Source organism: Mus caroli, unplaced genomic scaffold, assembly GCF_978045245.1.
Source record: "Mus caroli unplaced genomic scaffold, Mus_caroli_1 scaffold_2, whole genome shotgun sequence".
Taxonomy (NCBI): domain Eukaryota; kingdom Metazoa; phylum Chordata; class Mammalia; order Rodentia; family Muridae; genus Mus; species Mus caroli.
This window is the reverse complement of record NW_028227257.1, coordinates 126,957,121-126,965,741: the sequence shown is the minus strand read 5'-3', so window position 1 is coordinate 126,965,741 and position 8,621 is coordinate 126,957,121. Positions and strand designations below refer to the sequence as shown.

The window sequence follows — 8,621 nt, the reverse complement described above, 5'->3', positions numbered from 1 at the left end:
CTAAAGTACGTGACCAGTGCTATTTAGAGAAAGATTAGTTTATTGTGGGGTATGGTTTCAGAGGGATTAAAAAAAATCTATTATGGCAGGGCAGTATAGCATCAGGGGCAGGAAGCTGGGGGCTCACATCTCTAAGGGCAAGCACAAAATAGAGAAACTGGATAAGTTGAAGCTATATAACAAAACAAAACCCAAACCCCAGGGATTCACTTCCTCCATTAGGGTCACATCTCCAAAGCTTCCCCAGTTGAGCCACCAAGTGATGACCAAGTGCTTAAATATTTAAGCCGATGAAAACATTTTCATTCAAACCCTTATGGTAGGCAACCCGAATAGCTCTTCCCAGATTAAAGGGAGTAATTGTTTCTTGAAAACATGTTACCAGTTTTATTTCATTGTTAAAATCTGACAAGAATAGTGTTGTGAGAGTGGCAGTTGAGGAAATGAACATTGTTCTCTTTCTATGAAGCCAGAATTCCATTAATAGATAAATAAGAAAAAGATACCCTATTGTGGGGCAGTAAGCCGTGCACAGACAGTCTGGTTCCTGGTTGAGCACAGGCCTTGAACCCTGGTGACCCTAAGGGACAGCGGGTGTTTGGCCATGCCTCCGGCGCCCCCCACCCCCCAAGAGAGGTATGTGGCTATCAGTCATGTAGGCGGTACCCCAAGCTCCTGATATTCTGTCTGCACTCCACCCCCACAGTTACCTGGCAACAGCCAGGTAGGCTAGCCCACTATAAAAGGGGCTGTTTGCCCTTTCTCTCTCTCTCTTACCCTCTTGCTCTTACTCTCTTACTCTTGCCTCTCACCCTCCTGCTCCCCCCTCCCTTCTCCCCTGTCTCCATATGACCATGGCCAGCCTATACCTCTCTATTCCCTCTCTCTACCTTTCTACAATAAATTCCTTAAAACCATGGATTGTATTTTCTCATTGGGACCCACCATGCTGGAGCAGGTTTTCCTCTAACAAGCTGTGGCATCTAACATCCCACCAGAGGCCTCCCCTCATTTCCAGCCAAAGCCTTCACCCAAGCCAGGTAAGGATCCTTCCCCCCCCAACCCCCAACCCCAGGTCTCAGCCAGAACTCCTTCCTCCTGCCCTTTTCCCTTCTGCCCTGGCCCACCCACACTCTGTTCTCAGCTCTTCTGTGACAAACAGCTGCATTTGGGATGCCGGAGAACCTGAGAGCCTGAGGGCCTCCATGCAGGCCCAGGGACCCCAGCCAACTCCAGCAGGGTCCGTGGGGACCCAGACTGCTCTTTCCCCACCCCTGTGCAGGATCCCATGGCTTCTCACTGCCCAACACCTGCCTGGCGGCTGCGTGGGGTCTGCACAGTCAAACTCCCTGTGTTTGCCATGCCCAGTGGCAGGAGCACTGGACCAAAGCCCCATTTCTAACCCACACCTTATGAAGAATGGTATAGACTAATATTTCTCATAAGAAATTAGAAAATCAAGGACAGTAATGAAGAAGAAAAATGATAGAGAAGACATAAATGATTCAAATGGTATAAATGATATAATTCATAACTTTCATAAATCTAGAAGTGTAATTCATGGTGGGATTCTGTCTAGCTTGAGCTTGCACAAGTCTTATGCATACTGTCAAAGTGCTGTGAGTTTATACGTGCAAGTTTCCCATTGTATATAGATAACACTTTTTGCGTTCTCCACTTCTGGCTATTATAATCTTTCAGGCCCTTCTTCTACAGTTTCCTGGTCCTTTGGGGAGGAGTATGGAATGCCTTTCACAATTAGGGATGAGTATTGTATAGCCTTTTCTCAAACTAAATGAGGAAAAGTGTATGACTACACAATTGATACAGAAAAAAAGTATTTGACAAAACTGAACACAAAATTTATGTTAAGCACACTAAGAATGAGGGTGACAGGAAAACTTGACAATAGACAACTATAAAAGCCTTCTGATAATGTACTTAATTTGAAGGGACATGCCCTACTAAGGCTGAGAATGGTCATTCAAATCTCCTCTCACTGCTCCTACTCAGCATTTTAGTGAACGTTCTAGCTAATACAACACAACCAGAAAAACAAACAAAAATCACAAAGATTGGAAAGGAAAAAAATAAAAGTACTATATTTGAAGATGATGCAATTGTATATATAGTAAATTTCCAAAATAAACAATTATAATAATGACATAGAATATAATGACAATATAAAATGATTGTTATGCCAGAATAAAAGGCATTTGAACTTTAAAATATATGCTGATAGTACCCAAAATTTAAACACTTGGATATAAATTAAGCAAAATATAGGCTATGGGTAAAAATATGGGTAAAAGTATAAGATACAAGTTATAGAAATCAAAGATTTATATAAGCAGAGAAATGCTCCATTTTCAAGAATTAGTGGACTCAATATTGTTAGATATCATGTATTTTCATCTTGATCTACAGCTTTGTTATAATCTTGATTAAAATCACAACCCAGTATTTCATAGATACCAGCAAACTAATGCTAAAATGTATGTAGGAAGGGAACAAGACATAGGCTTGTCTTCTTTAAGCATGGGTTTCTGTAATGACTTGTTGCCAAATATGACCTTAGAGTGAAATAGCAAGTTTACAGTAGAGAAATCTGAGAAAGTGGGTCAGGCAAGTGAGGTGTCAAAAGTTGGCGAACCATTCTTGACATGATCTGATAAAAAATGTCATTTTTGCATCATGCCTTCCCCAGTTCCATAATTCTAGTCTATTCATGAGAAAAACATCAGAGGAATACCAGTTCTTTATTAGCACTACTAGAAACTGCACAAATCATAAAAGATCAGAAAAGTCTTCAAAACTGCCATAGTTGAGCAAATCTATGGACTCATGTTGACTGTGTGCCATGTAGCATCATAAATAGCTACCCTGACACCAGAAAAGGAGGGTAAGTGTATAAACTGAGACAATTTGAAGTAATTGTAGTTTCAGGTAACAACAATGTATAAACACTAGTTAATTAATTGTAACAACATATTGAAATAATTAAAATGTGATAAAAAAATAGGGGTCTTGGTGTGAAGCAGTGAAGAATTCTGAAACAGAAGTGAGGATAGCCATAGACATGACTATCTAATCCTTCTTCAGGAGAGGGACTAATATGGACAGACCTTCCCCCCGCACCCTCATGTTAGGAAATATTAGAGAAATTCAAGCCTGACTTGACAGATCATTTCTGTTTTCTTTTTGAAGTAGGTCATGACATTTTCTGACATAAATTTGAAAATGTTGGATTATGTAGTTGAATAAAGTGAGAAAGTTTGAAAAGTTCATCAAGGGAATTTTTGAGAATGAAATTTGCCAGAGGGAAATGTGAATAATGAAGTTTTGAATAGACCATCAAATTTTTGAATTCTCAAATACACCATGGTATTGAATGATTACATAGTACTTTCTAGGGTTTCTTGTTAGATGAATATGGGTGCAGAAGCTGGAGGTAGTAGGGAATTTGTAGGGTCCGTTTGGTAGAAGAAAGGGACTGTATGGTAGCTGCTATGTGGGTTGGGGATTATTTGAAGCTGCAGTGTTTTGAATGGAGATGAAAAATCACCAAATTGAGGTAAGAGAAACAAGGCAATTTGGGAGAGTCGATCACATCATTGCAGCAGTCTTCTAGGAAGATGCCAAGAATAGACAAAAATGATGTTAACTGTTAGATATTGCTGCTAAGGTTGTAATATACCACTTTCAGACAGCTTTCCTTTGCTCTGCTCAAAACGGAGGACCCCCTGTTAGTGTAGATTCCTCGTCCTTTTCGTATCTAGGGAGCCCAATTTTTTGCCTGAGAAATGTCATGTAATTCTTGGCGAAACTACTGGTTCAACTCCCTGGAATGCCTCTCCATGCAAATGAGGTATCCCCAAAACCTTAACCCTCAGCAAATGAAACTTCATACTATTAAGAATCCCTTCTCACTTTCCAAGGTTCATAGATATAGCCCACGATTGACCTCAAAGCAAGTGTATGTGCACAAGCTGTTTCATTGAGTACTGCCCAAGAGAGTTGTTTCATTGAATGTCCTTGGAAAGAGCTGACATTGAAAAGCTATAACATTAAAATCTTCAGAGGAGACCTCCTCCCCACAAGTATTCACTGCTTTACACAGAATTCTGCTGACCCACCCTTTCCTGACTTTACTTCATCATTTCCTACCCAGTGTCCTTTAGCTGGATGCTCTGAGGGAAGACAAGGACCTAGAAACTAGGCTACGGTCCAGGTCCATTTCTCCCTGTCTGGTGTGGACACTCCAAGATAAGTAGAGAAAAGTGGACTACAATTAATGTGGGTGAGAGTTGGAATACTGTATTTAATATGGATAGTTTATTACATTTTATCCAGGTATCTATAGTCCCTCTTAAATATAGTAACAACCTGTGTCTCCAAAGGTAGTCTCTCTTGTATTTAATGTACACTCAGCTTCCTGTTATGTGATGTACCCAGATCCTAGTTATTCTATGAATTTAGTAGGATTTAAGGGTTATGATAAAAGATAGTTCTGACTTTGCAAAGATTTAACTAAAATAAGTTGATGACAAATTCTGCATGATCCATTTTCTACATATTATACTCTGACAGATTTATTAGGGAATCCTGAAATAAATGTGCATATTTAGATGTCTCATGTAAAATAATTTGAAAACCTGAGAAATTTAAAATTCATTATTTCTAAATATAGCCTAAGCATAATTATGGCCAGTTATAAGATGACAAGATTTTCAACAGGGATTGCTCATTCAACTTGAAGTGGAGTTAGCTGTGATTTATATAATTCCTCACAGTGTTCCCAGGCAGTAATGTAAAACACAATATGGAGCTTTAAGACAGGACACTTATAGCTGCTGAAGAATGGAATGCAAAAAGAGAATAGAAGGTAAGTATCCTTCCAGTAGAATCTAGACTAGGGAAAATCATCTCAGTTGTGTGCTTTAACTATTAAAATACTAGCTGTCCTTGAGTAAGTGACCTACAGGATTGTCTTCTAGGTATGGAGAAACAAAAATGTCTTATACTTTGGTGAACTTTGAAATTTTTTTTACATTCCTTTTTGCCCCTTTCTTTCTCCTTTCTTTTTTTGTTTCATTTCTTTGTTTCTTTGTTCCTTCTTCCCTCCCTCCCTCCCTCCCTCCCTCCCTCCCTCCCTCCCTCCCTCCCTCCCTCCCTCCCTTCCTTCCTTCCTTCCTTCCTTCCTTCCTTTCATGTTAATGTTTTGCTTGTGTATATTTTTCCCTTTCATGTGCCTCGTACCCATGGGGACAGAGTAAGGAATAAAATCCTATGAAACTGTAGTTGCAGACACGCATACGCTGCCACACGGGTGCTGGGAATCAAGCTGAGGTCCCCTATAAGAAGAGCCAGTGCTTACTGTTGCCTGCTGAATCACCTCTCAACCCAATTATTAATGCTTCAATGTCAAAAGCATAAATGAGTTTTCAGTTCAAAATATTTTATAAAGAGCATAAAGTTGGGTGGATAGAAAGGGGAACAGACTGATTTGACAGTTAAATATAATCAAATCACCTTTTAAGATGCTCTCAAATAACTAACTTAAAAAAGGGAGAAGATCCTAGAATTATCTTGAGACATGAACATGAGAAAAATCTCTGAATAATAATGTCCTAAAAAATGTAAAACTTACTTTTCTTTTGTTTGATTACTTTGAATAACATTTCCAGTTCATGTGAACTGTAGTAGTTTGATTATCAAGTGAAATAAATAAGTTACAAAAATTTTAATATGCCTGCTCTGAGTGAAAGCTTTATGCAATCTCTTAAAATTTTCATTTCAATTTTATACTCATAACCATATATATATTTAAATATACACAGAAACACGTGTGACCTGACTGATAGTAATGTATGACATATTATTAAGTTGAAAATGAAGAATTAACTGCTCTATAACAAAAGTTAAGACCTCATAAAAATTTGTATTTTGTGCAAAAATTCAGGTTTTATGCTTAAGCTTACATTACTAGAAGCTGATATCATTCAATTGCAGGTCATCGACTACTCCTGTTTCCTATTATGCAGCCTAACAAAAATACACAATGTCAGACTTCCCTTTTACATTTCAACGGGAATGATAACTTTAGTCAACTTTCAAATCTCATCTAGAGCTGAACTCACTTCGTTACACCAATGAGTTGTTATTTTAGGTAGTAAAACTAAGATTTTTTTTTCCAAATGTGTCAGAGATTTCTGGGTAAGAGATGGTTAAGAATGCAGAGGATGCCTGATCAACTGATATTTGATATCTGAGGCAAAAATCTACTTTGGCCAACTTTGTTTTCACCAAACAGGAAGAAGGATCTGGGGTCTGGAGTCTCTGAAATCTCTAAAATGTCTGACTAGACATTTTTGTTTCATTCTTGCGTCTGAGTCTTCTGAGTTCATCTGCTCTACAAAGTTTGCCCCATATTCTGTATATCCTGTGAGGTTTCATTTATAGGTGGTATATACACTAGAAGACTCCTTCTAGAGTGGCTTTTATCCCTCTTCATCTCTCCATAAACAGGAACTTCAGTCTGAGAGTTATTCAACTTTATATCAGAAAGGTCATCACACTTCCCCCTTTCTTCTTTAAGGCTTTAATCTTTCAGGCAAATAAGTGAACTGCCTCCAATCTTGTGGCTTGTGACATTTGCCTGGTCAGTCATCTGCAGCCTGAGCCACTTCCTTAGACTGAGCCAGGAAACTGTTATCATGCCAAAAGATCTTATTCTAGAGACCATATTTATTCACCTTCTGGGTAAATTCTTTATATAGTGTTTAATCAGCAGGTTTTTTAAAAGTTCAACTAAATTACAGACCACTTATCTGAGGAAATCATCTTCCTTTTTTTTTTTTTCAGTAGAAATCAATTGGATTTTCTGTAATTGATTGTTAGTTGAATGGGACCATACAGGATACACTTAATTTAACCACTCATTTCCAGTAGTCCTCTCATTTCAAGTATGAATGGCATGTCTAGACTGGTGTACCATTTTCTTTTTACTGATGACTTGATAGTACTCTGAAAAGCATGTATCTAGTGAGGACCAGGCACACAATAGTACCATCCAATTTGTCCTGATTGTCCTTGATAATTAAATTTCTTGTCAAGTCCTTTGACCTTCACTTACAGGTTGCTGAGATGTCTGACAGAGAAAAGAAATGTAGCATAGCAGTTAATAGAAGCAGAGGCGGAGACATACTGGAAAGGTAAGAGAGCAGAAACATGCTGCCTATCCCCTTCTGATCCCATAATAGGCTCTCTGACTGGACACTCAGTGCTTTTGATGCTAAAAGCCCACTAAAACCACTTTCTCTGCTTGACAGTGTTGGAGGGTTGTGGACTCTCTGAGAAATTTGATAGAAGCATTAAATATTTGATCAAATCAATTCTTTCCTTTTCTAGTAGCTTCTGAGAACACATTTTGTGCCTGTGTGGGATGCGCCTGGGGAAGGATTGGCTTAAGCAGTAAGTTGTCAGGCTTGCTTATTTATTCCTAGGTATCTTGGAGCTGTATTGTTTGGGGGGTAGACATGGAGTCTATAAATTTTGAGAATGAATTATTTTTAAAAAGTCTTTCCTTTTAAGTTTATAATCTGTCCATTTCTTTTTGTATTGACAGTCTGACCTGCTCAGAAATACAGAAGGATCAGTTACTACCTGTGTACATGGAGGATCATCAAATAAATTTCCTATGTTGTGCCTTTAGTTTCTTCTCTGTGGCTCATAGTGGCTGATAGAAGGCAGTGGGATACTCAGTTCTTCAGGCTTCATCTTATACGGAGCAATGAAAAATTAGGACTTATGTGTGTATGGACACATCAGAAAGCAATTGTGAAAACCAAGAATGCGTATGTCTTCCATCCTGCAAGATTACTGGCTACTCTTACATACCTGTATTTTCTTCTAATCTTCATTTTGCACTGCACTGGAAAATAAACACACTTTCAGCTTGTCAGAGTTGATTTTGGAGGGTTTGTGTAAGCATACATTGGATTCTATAAGAATAGATACAGCCTGTATTTTATTTTTGAGGGAGACTCTACCTTTTAAAATATTCTTGTCAGATCGACCACGTGAGAACTTGTAATACTAATTAACAACGGGTGCTCCTGATTAAAGTTCCTCTGTTATTTTGGATGTCCAATGCTTTTCTTTCCCTCAGAGCTCCTTCTTTGGTTTAAGCTGTGTTTTAGTCTTTTCACTTTTAGCTAATAGAGATGCTCCAGGAATGTAGACCAATGACACAGAGGCTGGAGTGGTGCCAGCAGACACATTAGGTTTCTTCTCCCACCCCAAACCAATTGTCTGAAGTTTTTTAATGAGAAATTTGAAATTTGAACTCAGCCTAAAACACAGAAGCAAATTAGCTCTGGAGTATAAGGAGTTACATTTTTCGCCTTTCTTTGTTTCTTTGTTTCTTTGTTTCTTTGTTTCTTTGTTTGTTTCTTTGTTTCTTTGTTTCTCTCTCTCTCTCTCTCTCTCTCTCTCTCTCTCTCTCTCTCTCTCTCTCTCTCTCTCTCTCTCTCTCTCTCTCCCTCCCTCCCTCCCTCCCTCCCTCCCTCCCTCCCTCCCTCCCTCCCTTCCTTCCTTCCTTCCTTCCTTCCTTCCTTCCT

At 38.7% G+C, this 8,621-nt stretch overlaps 1 long non-coding RNA gene across 1 annotated transcript; it reads left to right on the top strand.

The window, feature by feature from the left end:
- The first annotated feature begins 786 nt into the window (after positions 1-786).
- Positions 787-7,920, top strand: LOC110308555 (uncharacterized). The gene is made up of 4 exons (XR_002379573.2): positions 787-1,040; positions 7,138-7,214; positions 7,411-7,473; positions 7,628-7,920. It is a non-coding gene; the product is annotated as an uncharacterized LOC110308555 (long non-coding RNA).
- Positions 7,921-8,621: the final 701 nt, after the last annotated feature.